The following is a 22,418-nucleotide window of genomic DNA, read 5'->3' as shown; positions in this document are numbered from 1 at the left end:
TGGTACTCGGTTCCATTGGTAATGTATTGTGCAGGATGTACAATATAACATTGTCCTATAACTTTCATTTGATTTAAAACATGACTGTTATTTGCCAACAATGACCTTATATACATGTAGTTAAAAAATCATGTATATACGCATTCTCATATATGTATACGCATTCTTTCTGCACAAAACCAAATATCATTTTTGATGTTAACTGCTGACTAAAGGTACAGATTTTAATGAAGTTTGTGGTCATGCAAGTAAAAATATAATTGTATACTTTCGGGCAATACTTGTTAATGATTGTTGCATTCTGCGGAGAGAATATGTCTTTCTAAAAGCATAAAGGTCTACACCAACAATACTGTAGATGAAGACTTTCTTTGAAGAATACTTTACTCAATTTATAGTAGCAAATGCATTAGCATCATCAAGGAAATACATTTTACAACACCATTTTAGAAAAAGATTTTTATATTTAAGTTGTGTGATGTTTTTCCACTAAAAGATAGCGGCTGTCAATTACAGTGTGTTTTTAGAGAACTCGCATTTTATATAACGTAAATTGCGCACTGTTTAAAAAAAACACTTACACATTAACTTCTTAATTTGATATAAACTGTAACTCACTTACGTATTTTAGAGAATATTTGATTGATGTTCTCTTTCATTTTATAAATGCACTACATGCAAGCATTTCAAAGAGTTGACTCAATTGCATTATTGGCAAATGTAAGATAAAATTATAAAACCGATCCTTCACGGAATTATGTCATTATGGCGTTTTATTTTCCAGGGAAAATGTAAATACTTTCGAATGATGTACGTGAAAAGAAATCGTAATGACATAGTTTGAGAAAATCGGATGATGAGGATTAGGTCATTACTTTTCTATTTCCGGATGAAAGTCTTTTTATTGCAACATATTGTATTCCTGTTTCTTTGAAGTTAAAACTTGGCTGAAAAGACCTTCGCTAGATTTTACTAACTAAAATCTCGATCGACTTCGTTTAGTTCCTGACATTGACAATGCATGATTCTCGTGTATATTTTGGTTGTCAAAAAAATAAGAACAGTATACCAAATCATTCTCTAACTGCTACATACCGGACGAAATTTGTCCCAGTGACCTTGAAATTTACTGACCTCCAAATCAACTGAAAGGTGAAATACTGGCCAAAACAAAAATAAAAGTGAAATGTTAAGAACTCTAAGCCAATAGTGTTAAGAATTCAGCGATTTTGGACCAATCATGTAGGGGTCATTCTTATTCTTTTAAGAACTATTATTTTGTTTTGTTCAAGTCTTTACACTTAACCAACTAATATTGCTTGAAAAAATATTTGTCATTTAAACGTATTGAACATGTTTTAGATAGTTTTTATATGACTTTTACATGATTTTACATTGCTGACAAGTATCCCTCAGGTTCTTACATTTTGGTTCACATTCAAAATGAACGACGTGATATATAACATCTTTGATAAAATCACTTCAATACAATTTAGAATTCTTTCAGTCTTAATATTCCCCAATGTTACAATTGTCATAATCAACAAAAATAAAGACCCGTCCAGTGAAGAAGTATCTTTAATAAATTAAATGTTTTTAAATTGTGAAACATACGTGATACCTAACTGTCATTAAGCATCTTTTAACAAAACGGTAGCTTGTGTGGCGGCAAGGTATTTAGTATTCATTCATTTATTTAATTTGTTTTTCAAATGTGTACACATTAAGTATACTATGTTTAGTTCTGAATGGTACTGCACTAAGGATACAGGTAATCTCAATGGAAAACAAAACGAACAATGAAATATTCCTTGCCAAAACTTTTCTGTCAGAGAAATGCATTAACTGTCAAATAACCAAACCTAACGCTTTTGCGTCACTAAAAGCATTAAAATGCAAGGAATTTGCTATGTATGTATAATATATTGTATCATGTGACACAGTTTAAGTCAAGAACTTAGATATTTCATAAGTAATGCAATATCATTATTATATTATGTAAATCAAATGTAGTTTATATTATCATTAGTAAAAAATTCATAATTATTATAATTCAGCTGTCGCATATCAGAGAGCCAGAGTAATTCAAATGTATTGAAATAGAAGTATGATTTATAACCAAAGGGAAATCTTGTAAACAACATAAACGACTACATTTGCTTGAAAAAAAATAGTCACTGGATCTATATAATATAGTAGTTGAAAGGGGCAATATATTTCGTCGTGAATAGTATTAAATTATATATGTTGAAAAGTGACAAGAAGCAGTGAAGCAATAGAACCAATTTACACATAAAAGGTGATTAGTTTTTCTCTCTTCTCTTCGATGAAACATTGCTTTGAAATCGATATGTGCAAATTACTTGTTGTTAAAGTCAATTCATGTTGTCCTTTGAAGACATTAGCACATAGGAGATGATTTCGACGGTCATATTGACAAACTATTTTCATGTAAATTTTGTAATAAGTAATGGCCTTAAGAATAAATGCATAACATAACTGCTGACATGTGTTTATATGACACAGAATAATTCTCAATTAAAAGACACAAAAAAAATATTATAGTCATAAATAATAAATAAAACTTAGTCACTCACCTGGTATAAGAGAATGTTTGATGGACGGCAAATGGAACCATTGGCTAATTTTGATAACTCTATCATGGCGTGTTTATTCGGAGACGATCTGAAAATGAAAAATTTTCTCAAAGCACACTTTTTAAAGTATAACACGTGTAATAACAATATAACAACTTCTAGTATTATTATATTAGTGGAACTATCACAAGTGTCATATCCAGAATGTTGCGTACGTGAAGTATGTTTTAGAAATAACATATAATAACATTATAAATTAAGTTATACAAAAACACTATAATTTTGCGAGACCTTCACTGGTTAACTGACCGTACTATAGATCGGTATTATGTACAGAAACAACAAAACATTATGGTCTCGCTGATAGTTTTGGCACAGATCCTGAACTAATTTGGTTATTGATAGAATGTTGATGTTTGAATTAAATTAAGTTGATTCACATATTTTTAAACCTTTCATGATTTTTAAATTTTTTATTCATTTTAAGATTCCTAAACAAACTTGGTATTGTACCAAACCATCATTTTTCTTGATATGTTTATTGTCAAGAAAGCGTTATACATATGTATTTACGATGTTGTACTAGTGTGTCATGTCTAGATTATCGTGATAATCTCTTCGTAAAATATTTTTAAAAATTATGTAAGAACAAAAGTCCATATTGTAATTAAAAGTACTTGAAATTTCGCAACAGCCTTAATATGACGTCATTTGTTTTGTTTTGCAAGCTAAATAAACGATATTTTTAACGAAGCGAAGTTACGGCTGCTGCAATGATCAGTCTCTCTTTGAATAATTCAAATACGTGCAAACAACGTTTTGCCAAATGAAAGCCAAAATACTAACCAAAAACATACTAAATGTCAATGATATTATAAAACAAAATAGTAGCCATTGGAGGTTATAAAAGTCAAAGATGGGAGTTGATATCAAACGACATCGAATAAAATGCAAAAAGATCAAAACAGTCTAAACAAGCAAATTCGTTGAATTTATATCCCCCGCCGAGTACTGGTTATTATTAACACAACAACTGAAGACCTAAGGCTTTATTTATATATTAATCATGGCATAAACTGTAACATTCTTTGAACTTGAAGCCTTGTACCTTCAAACAAGAAGAAGTTTTCACTATATACATATAAGGAAAATCTATGACCCCCTGGAGTGGGGCCAATTTTGACCCCAGGGCTAAAATTTGAACAATTTTGGTAGAGGACCTATAGGTTATATCATATACCAAATATCAAAGCTCTAGGCCTTGTACTTTCAGACAAGATTTTTTAATTTTGCATTTTTGAAACTCCTTTTCTGGCCCTGTGACCTACTTATGCAACAGACCGGATCCATTTGATCAAATTTGGCAGGGGACCACCCTAGGATCATTCCTGTAAAGTTTGGTTGCTGTGCAGTCATTTGTTTCTGAGGAGATGTTGTTTAAAGAAATTGCTGACGACGCACGACGACGGACGGTGGGGGATCACAATAGCTCACCTAGATGTAAAAACATCTTAATCTCCAGACTTCATTGCCATTTTCAAGGCATCAAGAAGGGATCTCACAATTTTCAAATAAGTTGAAAATTGCAAAATTTTACTAAGTCAAGGGCAATAACTCTAAAAATAGTAAAAATATCCGGACGAAAATACCCAGGTGCACAACTACACATACTGATCAACATTCCTGTAAAGTTGCATGACTCTAGGTCAAATACTTTTTGAGTTACATGCGACACAAGTTGAAAATTACAAAATTTTACTAAGTCAAGGGCAATAACTCTTAAAATACTAAAAATATCCAGATGAAAATACCCAGGTGCACAACTTCACATGCTGATGAACGATCCCATAAAGTTTCATTGAATTCCAGCCATTAGTTGCAGAGAACTACTCCGGAAACGAAATTCGGACGTTTTACTAAGTCAAGGGCAATAACTCTAAAAATACTAAAAATATCCAGACGAAAATACCCAGGTGCACAACTTCACATGCTGATCAACATTCCCATAAAGTTTCGTTGAATTCCAGCCATTAGTTGCAGAGAACTACTCCGGAAACGAAATTCGGACGTTTTACTAAGTCAAGGGCAATAACTCTAAAAATACTAAAAATATTCAGACGAAAATACCCAGGTGCACAACTTCACATGCTGATCAACATTCCCATAAAGTTTCGTTGAATTCCAGCCATTAGTTGCAGAGAACTACTCCGGAAACAAAATTTGGACGGACGGATGGACGGACGGACGGACGGACGGACAACGCCAAAACTATATCCCCCTCCCGATTCCATCGGCGGGGGATAATAAAACACAGACAAATTATTCCTTAACCGCCCGCCAGCATTTCAATTAGTCTCTTATTTCTATGATCAATGTACTAATCGGATGTGCTGAACATACGAAATCACTTGCAATTTGAACAACTGTGCAAATAATTGCACTTGAAGATTGTAAAAGAAACATCAGTGTTTTAGACATAGGCATAGGGAGACACAGGCAAATTTTTCAATTCTTCGTTCATCTTTCTGTAAACGTCCTCAAAATAAAAAAACTAGGCAGTCTTAGGAACAAATCATTTTTCCTTATAAAGAAGAAAATGCTGGTTTCCTAACTTGACCCGCGTGGGTTAAGAATTCACATGAGTTGCCACAGTGAACTATGGAAACTTTAAAGAACATATCAAATGAATGACTTAGAATTATTTCAATTATTCAATATCCAAAAAATCTGTTATTGTAACTTCCAGGGTTTGTTCAAGTCACATGGCTTGATTTAAAAAAAAAAAACTCAGTGATTTTGTTGTCGGTAAATTTTGTTCAATACATCTAGATATATTTACGCTTCAAACCCAAAATAAATAGAATTTAAACAGAATTTCATGCTTGGACTTTAGAAAATGTCATTTTAGCGTGATTTGAATACATTTAATCATTTTGATATTTTTGTCATTTATTTGCCTGAGTATCCCTTTAATACACGTTCATATTTAGTGGTTTTCGTTGTCAACTCACATATGGTATTTTCTTGTCCACCAGCAATTATGTCACGATATCATTTTTGATAAATTATTTCTATAATTATATATATATATATATATATATATATATATATATATATATATATATATATATATATATATATATATATATATATATATATATATATATATATATATATATATATATATATATATATATATATATATATATATGTCTCTGAGGTACATAAATATTCTAAGGCTCAACCCGAAAACAAGGTAATTTCAGTTACGTTAGTTTTGCGCAAAATAGAAAATTTAAACATTAAGATAAAAATGAATGCTTTGCTTATGTTGAAACCAGTATACTGAATAAGAAGGTTTTGTTTTGACAAAATCTTAAAAGAAAATTATTTTTATCTGCTTATCTCCTTAACCTATTTTTGAGGGGAAATTATTGAAGGAGTATGTATGCGATTCTTGTTATTACCCTCGTGTTACTCTTTTTAACAAACGACTGTAATTGAAGATAACTTACAGTTATTGTTATGGTCTATTATCCACTTATTAACATCCTTCCTTTACAACCATTTATATCTAATATCCAAAGTTGAATTTAACATGCTTGTAAACTTTCGTCATACATATATGACAGACAACAACGCACTTTCCTAATAAAAAGTGGGACAAGTAACTGCTAATCCATAATATAGTATAGTTTAACTGTTTTCCGATAATGTAAAGTAAGAAGACAAATAATGACAGCGTATCTACAAGTTTATTTTTCTGTGCTATTTGAATACTATTAATTCCTCCGACGCCAGCTACAGAATGAATTTTTATTTCATTGATCAATGGAGTGTACGATATACAATAGTCGAGTTCTTGCAGATACAATATTATATGTACATGCACTATAATTTTAACATAGTTGACCACAACTGAGAAAGAAGTAATTTTGATGCCACAAGACAATATTACATAAATTCCTGTAGATGAATATGCAATCCTATAGATACTTGATATAGAAGATAAACAACAAAATATGTAAATGTTCACACCAACAATTTTACCATCAACTGTCTAGAAAATGATGCTTTGAAATTACAAATAATTGATAAAATCACTCAAATAATTATGTCGAAATTTTACTAAGAAATGCATTTAATCTTTCTATAATTCGTCATTAGTTTGTAATTTTTTACTGCATTTCAAAATAATTTGATCAAGGTCAAACAGTTTCCTATTGTTATTCGTCAATTATACCTCTTTAATTAATGTAAACAACAACGCTTTGGGGTTTACATGCAACAGAATTTCAAATCGAAAGTGAGCAAAAGAATACATTCCCATCCAGTCGATCATATACAGACTGAAATAATTGAAAGCATGCTCATCTTTTGATTGTCTAGTATTTCCTTTCAAACTGCAACAAAAGAGAGAAAAATAGAATCCCTAAGGAAAGCCCAGTCCAAAACTTGATATATTTCTAGTTCTATTTGACAAACAATGATACATTGTTCTAATTGTTAAATATTCATACTTGTAAATGTACAAAAGTTAAGCTATTGATTCTTTGTATTTACTTGAGGATTATTATTATTTGTATTCTGCCTGCATTCATTTATACAAATGTAATAGTTAAACAGGACACTAAAACATATTCTATTTTCACGTTTCATTCATTGATAGTAGAGGTATAGTTACATTAATAATGAAAATAAAAACAAATTCCTTTGTATTTGATAAGGGACTATCTATGCGTTTTTACAGTTTGGTAGTATTATAAATCTTTGCCATAAAATAGTTGCCACATACTTTTATGTACCGTAAAATATTATAATATAACTAGATAACTAGTGCCAATCAATTAATACAAATGGTTAATGTACAAATTGATCGGATTTCAGCATTTATTCTGCAACATCAATATATTTAACATGAGTAATTACCCAGGTGATGTACTCAACAATGCCAATGCGTCAACAAAAAGAGCAAATTATCATGTTATAGGATTGATTTGCGTTAATTTGAGGACAGGTTGAAAGGATACAATAGACATTTGTTGTACCATTTTTTTTAATCGTTCTTATAAATTTGGATATTATGGAAACAGATAAACATCAATGAGGTATCGCAATGTTATGAATCTAACCATTAGAGGGAACGCAATATATTTTTCTATGAAAATTAATCAATGAAATTGAAAAAATAAAGTATAATGTTCAATCGGAACTCTTTGGCTAATATTTATAATAACCTGACTGAAAGTAGCTCTACTACATGGTTTTAGATGTAAACAACAAAAAAGAACGTGTAATCGTTTGGTAATTTTAAACGAATGTCTATATTTGATATCCGAAGGAATATCAAAGTATGTTTTTTGTACAATTATGGTTGAAAATATGTGTGTTGACAATTTTTAATTTTCAAAATTGCCACTGATTGATGTACATTTAAATGATTAAATGTACATTGATAAAAAAAATCAACTCATGTTAACAAGCTGACATTTTGTACTTTTGACTTTTTGTATGAATTTACTTAATTTGTTTGGGCTTTTATGCTCTTGATATATTAAAATACTTTGTCAACAGTTCCTAGTATTAACCTAAAATTAATAGTTTTCTTTTTTTCAATTGATTGTTTGTTTTTGTTTGTTGTTTGTTTGTATGTTTTTGTTGTTGTTTTTTGTTGTTCTTTTGTTTTAATTCCCAACGTGTTATCTTCGCCATATGCACCCTTTGATATTTCTAACCAGACACAGAATTGATGCAATATTCTAAGAAACTAAAACATTCAAATATAACAAGGATAGTAGAAAAGAAAATCAACAAAATAGTAAACTTGTAGATATAGACTTGGCAAATATCGTTTGAAGGCGCGGCACATTTTTCAACTTTGCCAGCCACAGGTAACTAGCAGGGTTTATTACGAAGAAAAAAAATGTTACTAAAAATAAGAACAAAGATGAACATGACCCTATGTTTCTCTACTGAATGTAAAAAATATACTTCTCAGAACTCACTCCAGATTTTTATTCTATACACACATTAATTAGAGTATTTGTTAAGTTTTAGTGTTTGTATGTAAAATATTCAAGTAAATAAAGTTGAAATGAAAATAAAATAATATAAATGATAACTGTTGAAATGGACTTGTACCGAGTGACACACAATGCTATGTATATCATTTTACCATTTTTATTTATTTATCATTTATTCAAATGAACAGCTTTGATAACGTGTACGTAATATGAAATGTAATACAATAATACTCTTGAAACATTTTTATTTGATAAAATTACAGATGTTTTTTTGTATGTTTGACATTATATAACAAGCAACCACCACATGACAGCAAAACTGTTAAAATATTCATAGATATTGTAGCATCTGTTACTAAACCGTCGTTGTGAAAATGATAAATATATAATACTGCCTACGCGCTGTTGTTATATGTAGATATCTGGAAATATTACAATTAACATATAGCCTTTTATAACATAAATGAAATAGAAAAAACCTTTATACATCAAATATAACATCATTATGATCAAGACTATCGCGTTATGCATTGACACACAATAATTATAGTTTATATACGTAAGAAATGGTAGAATAGAATAACACATCTGAGCAATACTTCTGTTATGGGCGTAAGTGTAAAAAATTCGATAAACAAATTTTATACCATCGGGATAGTAATAAATATAGTAAAATTCATTTTTTTTATTGATAGCACCCATATAGCATCATCAACAACAACAACACTCGACCTACTGTTATTTGTAAAAAAATACATTAAATTATGTGAGTGAAGTGTACAACAATATAATGTGATTTGATTTGCAACCCATTGAATAGAGAACTTCAAACAGGTAAATAACTAAGATAAGGTATCAAATACTGCATTGTATAGATATACCATGCTCAACTTTGATATTTGAAAATATTGATAATTGCTGCACAGTATTTCTGTCACAAAATTTAATTAAATGAAATTCGATTTTAATTGGTTTGGTTTGGTTTCCAGCAAGACTGAATTCTTATATGATACAAATTGACTGTTTATGTACAGCTTCTATATTTTCACAAATTTCAGACAGTATATCATTCTATACTCTCTTATACAACAATCTATTTTATGTATGTTAACAAAATCATGATCTAGAATGTGTTTGCAAATTTTTAGGCCGTATACTTTAAGGTGACATAAAATGAAAATAATGAAAACTCTATTACAGATAAATAAACTTTGCATTGACTTAGAATATGATTATCGAATTCTTTAACTGGTAATTGTGACACCCAGCTTGAGTTTATTTCAATTTCGTAAAAAAAGCAAGAGGGCCATGATGGTCCTGATTCGCTCACAAGAAACAACTGCTTGTTAGTGTTGGAAATTATCCATTGTCAATATTTTCTAATATTAAATTGGGGCATAGAATATCTTTTAACTATAATTTGAAGAAATGCCATGACCTGGGGCATTTAAGCTTTAACTTAAACGGGCCCAACAAATTAATAAAAGCAAACTTGATAAATGACTACCTAAGAATGCTACAGACAAAGTTTGGTGATCATCTATCAATTATTTCTGTAAGAAATAATGTTCAAAGGTTTTTCTATTTTTAGCTTTAGCGGCACCTAAAAGGGGCAAATCAAATTAATATGAGCAAACTTGCAAAAAAAAGACTACCTAAATGCTACAGACAAAATGTAGTGATCATCCATCAATTAGTTCTGTAGAAGGAGACTTTTAAAGGTATTTCTATATTTAGCTTTAGCGGCCCCTAAAAAGGGCCAATCAAATTAATATGAGCAAACTTGATAAAAGACTACCCAAAAATGCTACAGACAAAGTTTGGTGATCATCCATCTGTAGCAGAAGATGTTTAAAGGCTTTTCTATTTTTAGCTCTGTTGACCCCTAAAAAGGGCCCATTGAAATGACGAGCAAATTTAAGTGTGACTGTCACAATGATGCTACAGACCAAATTTGAGGTAAATCTGCCCAGAAGTTAAAGAGAAGAAGATGATTGTTGACGCATGACAACGGACGCCGGAGTATCCCCCTTTGATACTTATAGCTCACCCTGAACCTTTGATTCTGGTGAGCTAAAGACAAAACAACAAAAACAACAGTATTTTTATTTTAACAGAATAGAAAATGAAAACAAGTGTTAAAAAGATTTTATGAACTTTTGCATTATGACCAAGGATAAAGGCAAACAAAATTGAAACAATTTAGAGAAAGAAGTATAAGGACTGTCAGACTTATGTATAAAGTTATCTGATCTTGGAATAATCGAAGTTGCAAACACCAATCAAATTTAAGGGCTCACTGACCCTCCATTGATTTGCAGTAAAAAATATTTCTGTCAAACACTTTAAGATCATGCAATGTTAAAATAAAGTCCTATTCATTGCCCATTCTGTAGATATATCTTAATACTTGTAAACTTCAAGCACATGTAATGTTATACCTTTCAATAGCATAAAAAAATCCTCCATTTTCTTAAAGATTTTTTTTTGTTTTTCTATTCAAACCAACGTCTTCTTTAAATTTTATCCTTTATTTTGGTGGCAAATAAAATGAAGCGATGTCTGGATGATTTACTATATCTTTAAAAAAATTACCGCATTTCAAATTAATAAATGTCTGGTAACCAAGACACCACACAGTTTTCAGAGAAATTTAAATATATAGCGTGTTGCTTACAACTGTAAAATATGCAACTGTTTCCAATAAGTTTGAATTCCATAAACTATTATCACAATAATTACAGCCAAATTTAACATCAGTGAATAACGTTCTCTTCGTTCACACTCAACATGACATTTTTCTTTGCTAGAGTGCAACCGAACCTTATAAAAATATAACCAGCAGCTTATTGTACAATGTTAACTTCCTCATACTCTTTGTGATCGATATTGCTGCAATTTTGCATCCCTCATATTGTTAATCACATATGCAATACAGCTGAGCACAACTGCTTAATTATTCAGGAGGTTAATTGTAATTGTATATGTTCAATTTACGCCAGAACTTTTCTTTAAACATGTTGTTGGCTCGAGGTTTCACTCGGATTGCGTTTCTGTTATTAATACGTGATCTTTCATATATATATATATCATAGAAGCTATATTTTATTACACTTGTTAATGTTACATATAGTTTCTAAAGCTTATGAATGGCGGATAATATATTATTAAGCTAACAGTCGTTTATACTGGGCCCGGTAAAATAGATATAACAAATACATCTAATTACAACAATTGAAGCTGCACACTTTTGAGAAAAATGGTAATACGGCCTGCACAAAAACAACAGACAAGTAGATTAGTAATAACAATATAACAATTGTTAGTATAGTTATATTAGTGGAACTATCACAAGTGTCATATCCAGAATGTTGCGTACATGTAGGATGTTTTAGAAATAACATAATTATAATAACATTATAAATTAAGTTATACAAAAAAAACTATAATTTTGCGACACCTTCAATGGTAAACTGACCGTACTGAAGATCGGTATTGTGTTAAAGCATTTTATACAGAAACAACAAAACATTATGGTCAAGCTGATAGTTTTGGCACAGATCCTGAACTAATTTGGTTATTGATAGAATGTTGATGTTTGAATTAAATTAGGTTGATTCACATATTTGTAAACCTTTCATGATTTTTTAAATTTTTATTCATTTAAAGATTTTTATACAAACTTGGTATTGTACCAAACCATCATTTTTCTTGATTTGTTTGTTGTACTCTGTACGCTTACTACGAAAACACATTGTCAAGAAAGCGTTATACGTATTAACGATGTTGTCCTAGTGTGTTATGTCTAGATTATCGTAATAATCTCTTCGTAAAATATCTTTTAAAATTATGTAAGAACAAAAGTCCATATTTTCATTAAAAGTACTTAAAATTTCGCAACAGCCTTAATATGACGTCATTTGTTTTTTTATCAAGCTAAATAAGTGATATTTTTAACGAAGCGAAGTTACGGCTGCCACAATGATCAGTCTCTCTTTTAATTACTCAAATACGTGCAAAAAACGTTTTGCCAAATGAAAGCCAAAATACTAACCAAAAACATACTAAATGTCAATGATATTATAAAACAAAATAGTAGCCATTGGAGGTTATAAAAGTCAAAGATGGGAGTTGATATCAAACGACATCGAATAAAATGCAAAAAGATCAAAACAGTCTAAATAAAACACAGACAAATTATTCCTTAACCGCCCGCCAGCATTCCAATTAGTCTCTTATTTCTATGATCAATATACTAATCGGATGTGCTGAACATACGAAATCACTTGCAATTTGAACAACTGTGCAAATAATTGCACTTGAAGATTGTAAAAGAAACCTCAGTGTTTTAGACATATTAATACACGTTCATATTAGTGTTTTTCGTTGTCAACTCACATATGATTTTTTTTGTCCACCAGCAATTATGTCACGATATCATTTTTGATAAATTATTTCTATTATTATATATATATATGTCTCTGAGGTACATACATACTCTAAGGCTCAACCCGAAAACAAGAGATTTTCTGTTACGTTAGAGTTGTGCAAAAGAGAAAATAGAAAAATTAAGATAAAAATGAATGCTTTGCTTATGTTGAAACCAGTATACTGAATAAGAAGGTTTTGTTTTGACAAAATCTTAAAAGAAAATTATTTCTATCTGCTTATCTCCTTAACCTATTTTTAGGGGGGGGGGGAAATTATTGAAGGGATATGTATGCGATTCTTGTTATTACCCTCGTGTTACTCTTTTTAACAAACGACTGTAATTGAAGATAACTTACAGTTATTGTTATGGTGTATTATCCACATATTAACATCCTTCCTTTACCACCATTTATATTTAATATCCAAAGTTGAATTTAACATGCTTGTAAACTTTCGTCATACATATATGACAGACAACAACGCACTTGCCTAATAAAAAGTGGGACAAGTAACTGCTAATCCATAATATAGTATAGTTTAACTGTTTTCCGATAATGTAAAGTAAAAAGACAAATAATGACAGCGTATCTACAAGTTTATTTTTTCTGTGCTATTTGAATACTATTAATTCCTCCGACGCCAGCTACAGAATGAATTTTTATTTCATTGATCAATGGAGTGTACGATATACAATAGTCGAGTTCTTGCAGATACAATATTGCTTTTTCAGAGTAGCGGTTGAAGATGATCGAAGTTAAATACAGTATTTAAAGAGAAAGGACAAATACTCCTTTAACCAACAATACAATGTTCGGTTAAATTAAGAAAAATAAATATGCTAATTACTTAGGCAACATGTTTAATTTATAGCTTGTATTGCAATCTAATTACCAAATAAGAAAAAAACAACAAACAATTATCATGAAAAGTCTAACTGATGAATAAATAACTTCAGAGAATGTTCAATCAGAAAAGTAAATAACTAATCTTCAATAGCAATTCAAAAAGGAAAAAATCAATTAAGACATAACAAAATAAACTCATCTTATTCTATATACGTATATAGGTGATGAAAGGAGAACCAAAGGCAATACATGAAATATAACTGCATATTTCCCGAATAAGAATGTCTTAAAAGTTATTTTACTTCTATGGTCGGTCAGAACTTAGTTATTAATACGGTTATAAGTTATATGTACATGTACTATAATTTTAACATAGTTGACCACAACTGAAAAAGAAGTAATTTTGATGCCACAAGACAATATTACATAAATTCCTGTAGATGAATATGCAATCCTATAGATACTTGATATAGAAGATAAACAACAAAACATGTAAATGTTCACACCAACAATTTTACCATCAATTGTCTAGAAAATGATGCTTTGAAATTACAAATAATTTATAAAATCACTCAAATAATTATGTCCGAAATTTAACTAAGAAATGCATTTAATCTTTCTATAATTCGTCATTAGTTTGTAATTTTTTACTGCATTTCAAAATAATTTGATCAAGGTAAAAACAGTTTCCTGTTGTTATTCGTCAATTCTTCCTCTTTAATTAATGTAAACAACAACGCTTTGGGGTTTACATGCAAAAGAATTTCTAATCGAAAGTGAGCAAAAGAATACATTCCCATCCAGTCGATCATATACAGACTGAAATAATTGAAAGCATGTTAATCTTTTGTTTGTCTAGTATATCTTTTCAAACTGCAACAAAAGAGAGGAAAATAGAATCCCTAAAGAAAGCCCAGTCCAAAACTTGATATAGTTCTAGTTCTATTTGACAAACAATGATACAATGTTCTAATTGTTAAATATTCTTACTTGTAAATGTACAAACGTTAAGCTATTGATTCTTTGTATTTACTTGAGGATTATTATGTATTTGTATTCTGCCTGTATTCATTTATAATAGTTAAACATGACACTAAAACATATTCTATTTTCACGTTTCATTCATAGATAGTAGAGGTATATATACATTGATAATGAAAATAAAAACAAATTCCTTTGTATTTGATAAGGGACTATCTATGCGTTTTTACAGTTTGGTTGTATTATAAATATTTGCCATAAAATAGTTGCCACATACTTTTATGCGCAATAAAATATAATAATATAACTAGATAACTAGTGCCAATCAATTAATACAAATAGTTAATGTACAAATTGATCGGATTTCAGCATTTATTCTGCAACATCAATATATTTAACATGAGTAATTACCCTGGTGATGTACTCAACAATGCCAATGCGTCAATGAAAAGAGCAAATTATCATGTTATAGGATTGATTTGCGTTAATTTGAGGACAGGTTGAAAGGATACAATAGACATTTGTTGTACCATTTGTTTGAATCGTTCTTATACATTTGGATATTATGGAAACAGATAAACATCAATGAGGTATCGCAATGTTATGAATCTAACCATTAGAGGGAACGCAATATATTTTCTATGAAAATTAATCAATGAAATTGAAAAATAAAGTATAATGTTCAATCGGAACTCCTTGGCTAATATTTATAATAACCTGACTGAAAGTAGCTCTACTACATGGTTTTAGATGTAAACAACACAAAAGAACGTGTTATCTTTTGGTAATTTTAAACGAATGTCTATATTTGATATCCGAAGGAATATCAAAGTATGTTTTTTGTACAATTATGGTTGCAAATATGTGTGTTGACAATTTTTAATTTTCAAAATGGCCACTGACTGATGTACATTTAAATGATTAAATGTACATTTATAAAAAAAATCAACTCATGTTAACAAGCTGACATTTTGTACTTTTGAATTTTTGTATGAATTTACTTAATTTGTTTGGGCTTTTATGTTCTTGATATATTAAAATACTTTGTCAACAGTTCCTTGTATTACCCTAAAATTAATAGTTTTCTTTTTTCAATTGATTGTTTGTTTTTGTTTGTTGTTTGTTTGTATGTTTTTGTTGTTGTTTTTTGTTGTTCTTTTGTTTTAATTCCAAACGTGTTATCTTCGCCATATGCACCCTTTGATATTTCTAACCAGACACAGAATTGATGCGATATTCTAAGAAACTAAAACATTCAAATATAACAAGGATAGTAGAAAAGAAAATCAACAAAAATAGTAAACTTGTAGATATAGACTTGGCAAATATCGTTTGAAGGCGCGGCACATTTTTCAACTTTGCCAGCCACAGGTAACTAGCAGGGTTTATTAAGAAGAAAAAAAATGATACTAAAAAATAAGAACAAAGATGAACATGACCCTATGTTTCTCTACTGAATGTAAAAAATATACTTCTCAGATCTCACTCCAGATTTTTATTCTATACACACATTAATTAGAGTATTTGTTAAGTTTAAGTGTTTGTATGTAAAATATACAAGTAAATAAAGTGAAAATGAAAATAAAATAATATAAATGATAACTGATGAAATGGACTTTTACCGAGTGACATACAATGCTATGTATATCATTTTACTATTTTTATTTATTTATCATTTATTCAAATGAACAGCTTTGATAACGTGTACGTAATATGAAACGTAATACAAAAGTACTCTTCAAACATTTTCTATTTTATAAAATTTCAGATGGTTTTATATGTTTGACATTATATAACAAATAACCACCACATGACAGCAAAACTGTTAAAATATGCATAGATATTGAAGCATCTGTTACTTAACCGTCGTTGTGAAAATGATAAATATATCAAACGTATAATAATACTGCCTACGCGCTGTTGTTATATGTAGATATTTGGAAATATTACAATTAACATAGCCTTTTATAACATAGATGAAATAGAAAAAGCCTTTGTACAACATCATTATGATCAAGACTATCGCGTTATGCATTGACACACAATAATTATAGTTTATATACGTAAGAAAAATGATAGAATAGAAAAACACATCTGAGCAATACTACTGTTATGGGCGTTAGTGTAAAAAATTCGATAAACAATTTTTATACCATTGGGATAGTAATAAATATAGTAAAATTCAATTTATTTATTTATTGATATGCAACCCATTGAATAGAGAACTTCAAACAGAAAAATATCTAAGATTAGGTATCAAATACTGCATTGTATAGATATTCCATGCTCAACTTTGATATTTGAAAATATTGATTATTGCTGCACAGTATTTCTGTATTAAATTTAACTAAATGAAATTCTATTTTAATTGGTTTGGTTTGGTTTCCAGCAAGACTGAATTATTATATGATACAAATTGACTGTTTATGTACAGCTTCTATATTTTCACAAATTTCAGACAGTATATCATTCTATACTCTCTTATACAACAATCTATTTTATGTATTTTAACAAAATCATGATCTAGAATGTGTTTGCCAATTTTTAGGCCGTATATTTTAAGGTAACATAAAATGAAAATAATGAAAACTCTATTACAGATAAATAAACTTTGCATTGACTAAGAATATGATTATCGAATTATTTAACTGGTAATTGTGACACCCAGCTTGAGTTTATTTCAATTTCGTAAAAAAAGCAAGAGGCCCATGATGGTCCTGATTCGCTCACAAGGAACAACTGCTTGTGAGTGTTAGAAATTATCCATTGTCAATATTTTCTAATATTAAATTGGGGCATAGAACATCTTTAAAACTATAATTTGAAGAAATGCCATGACCTTGGGCATTTAAGGTTTAACTTAAACGGGCCCAATCAAATTAATATGAGCAAACTTGATAAAAGGCTACCTCAGAATGCTACAGGCACAGTTTGGTGATCATCTATCAATTATTTCTGTAGGAATTGATGTTCAAAGGTTTTTCTATTTTTAGCTTAAGCGGCACCTTAAAGAGGCAAATCAAATTAATATGAGCAAACTTGAAAAAAGACTACCTAAGTGTGCTACAGACAAAATTTGGAGATCATCCATCAATTGGTTCTGTAGAAGGAGACTTTTAAAAGTATTTCTATATTTAGCTTTAGCGGCCCCTTTAAAGGGCCAATCAAATTAATATGAGCAAACTTGATAAAAGACTACACAAGAATTTTACAGACAAAGTTTGGTGATCATCCATCTGTAGCAGAAGATGTTTAAAGGTTTTTTCTATTTTTAGCTCTGTTGACCTCTAAACGGGCCCATTGAAATGACATGAGCAACTTTAAGTGTGACTGTAACAATGATGTTACAGACCAAATTTGAGGTAAATCTGCCCAGAAGTTTAAAAGAAGAAGAAGATTGTTGACGCATGACGACGGACAACGGACGCCGGAGTATCCCCCTTTGATACTAATAGCTCACCCTGAACCTTCGGTTCTGGTGAGCTAAAAACAAAACAACAAAAACAACAGTATCTTTATTTTAACTGAATAGAAAATATAAACAAGTGTTTAAAAGATTTAATGAACTTTCGCATTATGACCAAGGATAAAGGGAAACAAAATTGAAACAATTTAGAGAAAGAAGTATAAGGACTGTCAGACTTAAACTTCTTTTATTCTTTTATTGGGGACCATACGCCGCTTTTCATGGAATGACACTACTGTGTCACAATTAAGGTTTCATGATAACCGCCGTATGAACACATCTGCGGATGTTTCTAAATTCAAAATTTCACCATTTTTGTGTTTAAATGTTGAATTCTGCTTAAGCCGGTGCTAGGGGGCGTGGACGGTTCCTTGCACTTTCCAGTACCGTCAATGAACAGGCTCAATCAAACCTCACACTGTCATACATTTTAAGATCATGCAATGTTAAAATAAAGTCTATTATACAATGCCCATTCTGTAGATAAATCTTAATACTAGGAGACGTCAAGCATATGTAATGTTATACCTTTCGATAGCATAAAATATTTCTCCACATTTTAAAGATTTTTTTTTGTTCTTCCATTCAAACCAACGTTTTCTTTGAATTTTATCCTTAATTTAGGTTGCAAATAAAATTAAGCGATGTCTAGATGATGATTTACAAAATCTTTAAACAATTTACCGTCTTTTAAGCTAATGAATGTCTGAAAACCAAGACACCACACAGTGTTCAGAGAAATTAAAATAGATAGCTTGTTGCTTACAAATGAAAAATATGCAACTGTTCCAATAAGTTTGATTTCCAAAAACTATTATCACAATAATTACAGCCAAATTTAACATAAGTGAATAACGTTCTCTTCGTTCACACTCAACATGCCATTTTCATTTGCTAGAGAGCAACCGAACCTTATAAAAATGAAACCAGCAGCTAACTGTACAATGTTAACTTCCTCGTACTCTTTGTGATCGATATTGCTGCAATGTTACATCCCTCATATTGTTAATCACATATGCAATAAAGCTAAGCACAACTGCTAAATTATTCAGGAGGTTAATTGTAATTGTATATGTTCAATTTACGCCAGCACCTTGTTTTGAAACATGTTGTTGGCTCGAGGTTTCACTCGGATTGCGTATCTGTTTTTAATACTTGATCTTACATATAAATGTAATAGAAGCTATATTTTGTTACACTTGTTAATGTTATATAAAGTTTCTAAAGCTTATGGGTGACGGATAATATAAGCTTACAGTCGTTTAAAGTGGGCCATAGTAAAAATATATAACTAATACATCTAATTGCAACAATTGAAGTTGCACTATTGATGCAGTGATGCAGAACATGCGGGCAAATGCACTACGGATGGCAATGATCAGTATTGAGCAGTTTCATTGAAATCCTATAAGAAGCTTGACCTGTGAATACCTCTGAAGGTCGGACAATATTTTTTATAATTTTAGCTCTAACGGCCGTATATGCAGTGAATCGGAACGTACCGGTGATGTGCACAACTAGGGATGGTACTGATCACTTCTATAAAATTTGGTTGAAATCCCACGTGTAGTTTGAACTGTGAAGGATGGACAAGATTTTTCTATTTTTAGCTCTGGTGGCCATTTCATGCAGCGAAGGGGAACATGCCGGTGATGTGCACAACTAGTGGTAGTACTTATCACTCCTTTAAAGTTTGGATGAAATCCCACCAGTAGTTTGACATGTGCAAGCCGGATATTAAGACCTTTCCATTTTTAGCTCTGGCGGCCATTTAGTGAAGCGAAGCGGAACGTGCGGTTACGGCACAACAAGGGATTATACTGATCACTCCTGTAAAGTTTGGTTGAAATGCCACCAATAGTTTGACCTGTCATGGCCGGAAAAGCTTAATGCGGACGGACAGACGGACGACAAAGGCAAAAACAATATGTCTCCAAAAAATTTTGGGAGACATAATTACGTCGTGTACATCCTATAATGCAGGAATATAAAAATAACATATTAATTGTTCGAAAAGATTATAGGCCAACATAATTATTTTTATGATTGATCGAAATGAATAAAATGTGCCCATACGATTACCAACAAATAATGCACCTATTCTATTTAAATACGGGCTAGTCGTTTTTTCTTATCCCAAATTGTACATGGAAAATGTGATCTAAAACTGTTTTTGTGGATGCATTGAAACTAATGGTTTTTATAGATATTTTATAAAAAGTCTGGTACACGTATATTCATGTAAAAATATTATCATTGGATATAAGTAGGTAAATCGTACACGAAAATGGAAACATTTCCCTAATTGTGTTTAGCTTTCAAAACGAACGCAAACCAGTTCATATAAACATTTCATATTTGAAAAGTTACTATAAAAAACACATTCCAAGAAGATATATATTATACAAGTTAACAAGTAGAATACTTACAATGTTATAACTCCATAGCTAGATTTTCGCCATAGTATATTCACAAAATGTTCAGCAAACTTGTGCAGATATATCTTATATTCCACTTCTTGCATCAATCATAGTATAGTTAAAGTCTCTGAAGTAAAAAAATAACAATTTGTTTTAAATTTTGGAAAAAATCTTTGTCTTAAATATTAAAGCTATGATATCAAAATTGTCCTAGCTAGATACATACTAGGACACCTTCATTGATTGTCAAAATCAATGCCTTTAATGGATTCTTCTAAATCAGTCATGTCATAGAATCTATAAAATATAATATGAACTGACTTAATCTATATCCTGTTAAATCATACGTAAGAAAATACTTCTATGTCCAATGGTGGCTGATTTCTGCCATGTAATAGTTTTGCTTCACGGGGCACCAGAGAAAATCCCAATGACCCGTTTTTTTCTGTATGTCTGTATGGTTTATGTATGTAACAAATAAGTATTTTTGAAAACAGTAACAAGGTACCAAAACTAAACAGTTCTTGAAAAATAAAAAATTAGAGCATTTCTGAGGCATAATTTGCCATTTAGGAACTGCGACTATTTATTTGTTAAGATTTGATTTTGCAAAACGCTTGCAAAACTTTAAGAAAAGTTCATTCTTTTGTCGTTAACGACTTTTATCATTGATGTTACAAAGTAAAACCTTGACGCACTTAACTGCCCAATATAGGATAATAATATTGGACGTAACAGCGTCCAATATGGAAATTTATTGGATGGTCTCATAGTACAATTTATAGCCAATTATTGAATGTCAAAATCAAAAATTAAAATAAAATAATAAGCAGTTACTATTTGTTTGAGGATGTCTCATTTCATACACAAAATGAAAACATGTTGAAACGGATCTATGTTTAAAAACCTATATGCATACCAAACAAAACCACAATTTTAGCTAAAGTTCTGTCCTTTATGTTCCATTTTCTGAACTGTCTTTACCTTATAATGAATATTACAGCAGACAAAAATGCAAAGATTTATCAATAGTTAGATTATGTTATTATAATGATATTAATACAGTATGCTGTAGGAACAATACTTTAATTATTACTGTAAGTTGAATTTCCTTGTGAAAATAAGATCATTCACCTAAGCATATAGATTCAAAACGAACAATAACGATCTTTATTGACATTGGTGTCTTTATTGAAAAAAAACTCGCTGTTAAACTTATAATTCTGTTTACGAAATACTCTATTTCAAAATCGATATTATGTGATCGCTCTGGTCTTCTCTATTGCTCAGTTCTTACTGATCTGTCTTGTATTTAGGCCGATTTATTTGCAGGTAATAACTATTTCCTACGCAAGTGGCGTGCTACTTCTGAAACAGGGACAAGAGACACCCAACGTCCAAAAGTTAATTGAGACAAAGGAATTCCGACCTTGCGGAATAGTCAAACAAGAGACTTATCATTTGATTATAATTTTGATGTTCTCTCTTCCGCGCTCAGTGGAATTAGTCATTAAATATTAGCATACATGTACTTTTTGCAGCAATACTTTCATGTATGACTTAAAGCATAATACACGGTATAAGGTTTTATTACAATGCAAATAGTTGCTGTTATTCATTAGAATTTTTATTTTCGTCAAAGGCTTTTTGTACAT

At 30.4% G+C, this 22,418-nt stretch overlaps 1 protein-coding gene across 3 annotated transcripts in view; it reads right to left on the bottom strand.

The window, feature by feature from the left end:
• Positions 1-20,892, bottom strand: part of LOC132738351 (uncharacterized) — a 43,091-nt gene extending 22,199 nt beyond the window's left edge. Inside the window, exons 1-2 of one of the 3 annotated variants that reach the window (XM_060725834.1) lie at positions 20,773-20,892; positions 2,598-2,685 (exon numbers count right to left, since the gene is read on the bottom strand). The gene's annotated coding sequence lies outside the window, so the exon portion shown is untranslated. Of the gene's footprint in view, positions 1-2,597; positions 2,686-6,112; positions 6,339-13,407; positions 13,667-20,772 lie in introns of those variants that run through there. The other 2 variants (XM_060725835.1, XM_060725836.1) reach the window with 2 other exon arrangements.
• Positions 20,893-22,418: the final 1,526 nt, after the last annotated feature.

This window comes from Ruditapes philippinarum, unplaced genomic scaffold, assembly GCF_026571515.1.
Source record: "Ruditapes philippinarum isolate M1 unplaced genomic scaffold, ASM2657151v2 ctg1612_1_1_1_1, whole genome shotgun sequence".
NCBI classification, from domain to species: Eukaryota; Metazoa; Mollusca; class Bivalvia; order Venerida; family Veneridae; genus Ruditapes; species Ruditapes philippinarum.
The sequence above is the reverse complement of the archived record's forward strand: the minus strand, read 5'-3'. Positions and strand labels throughout refer to the sequence as shown.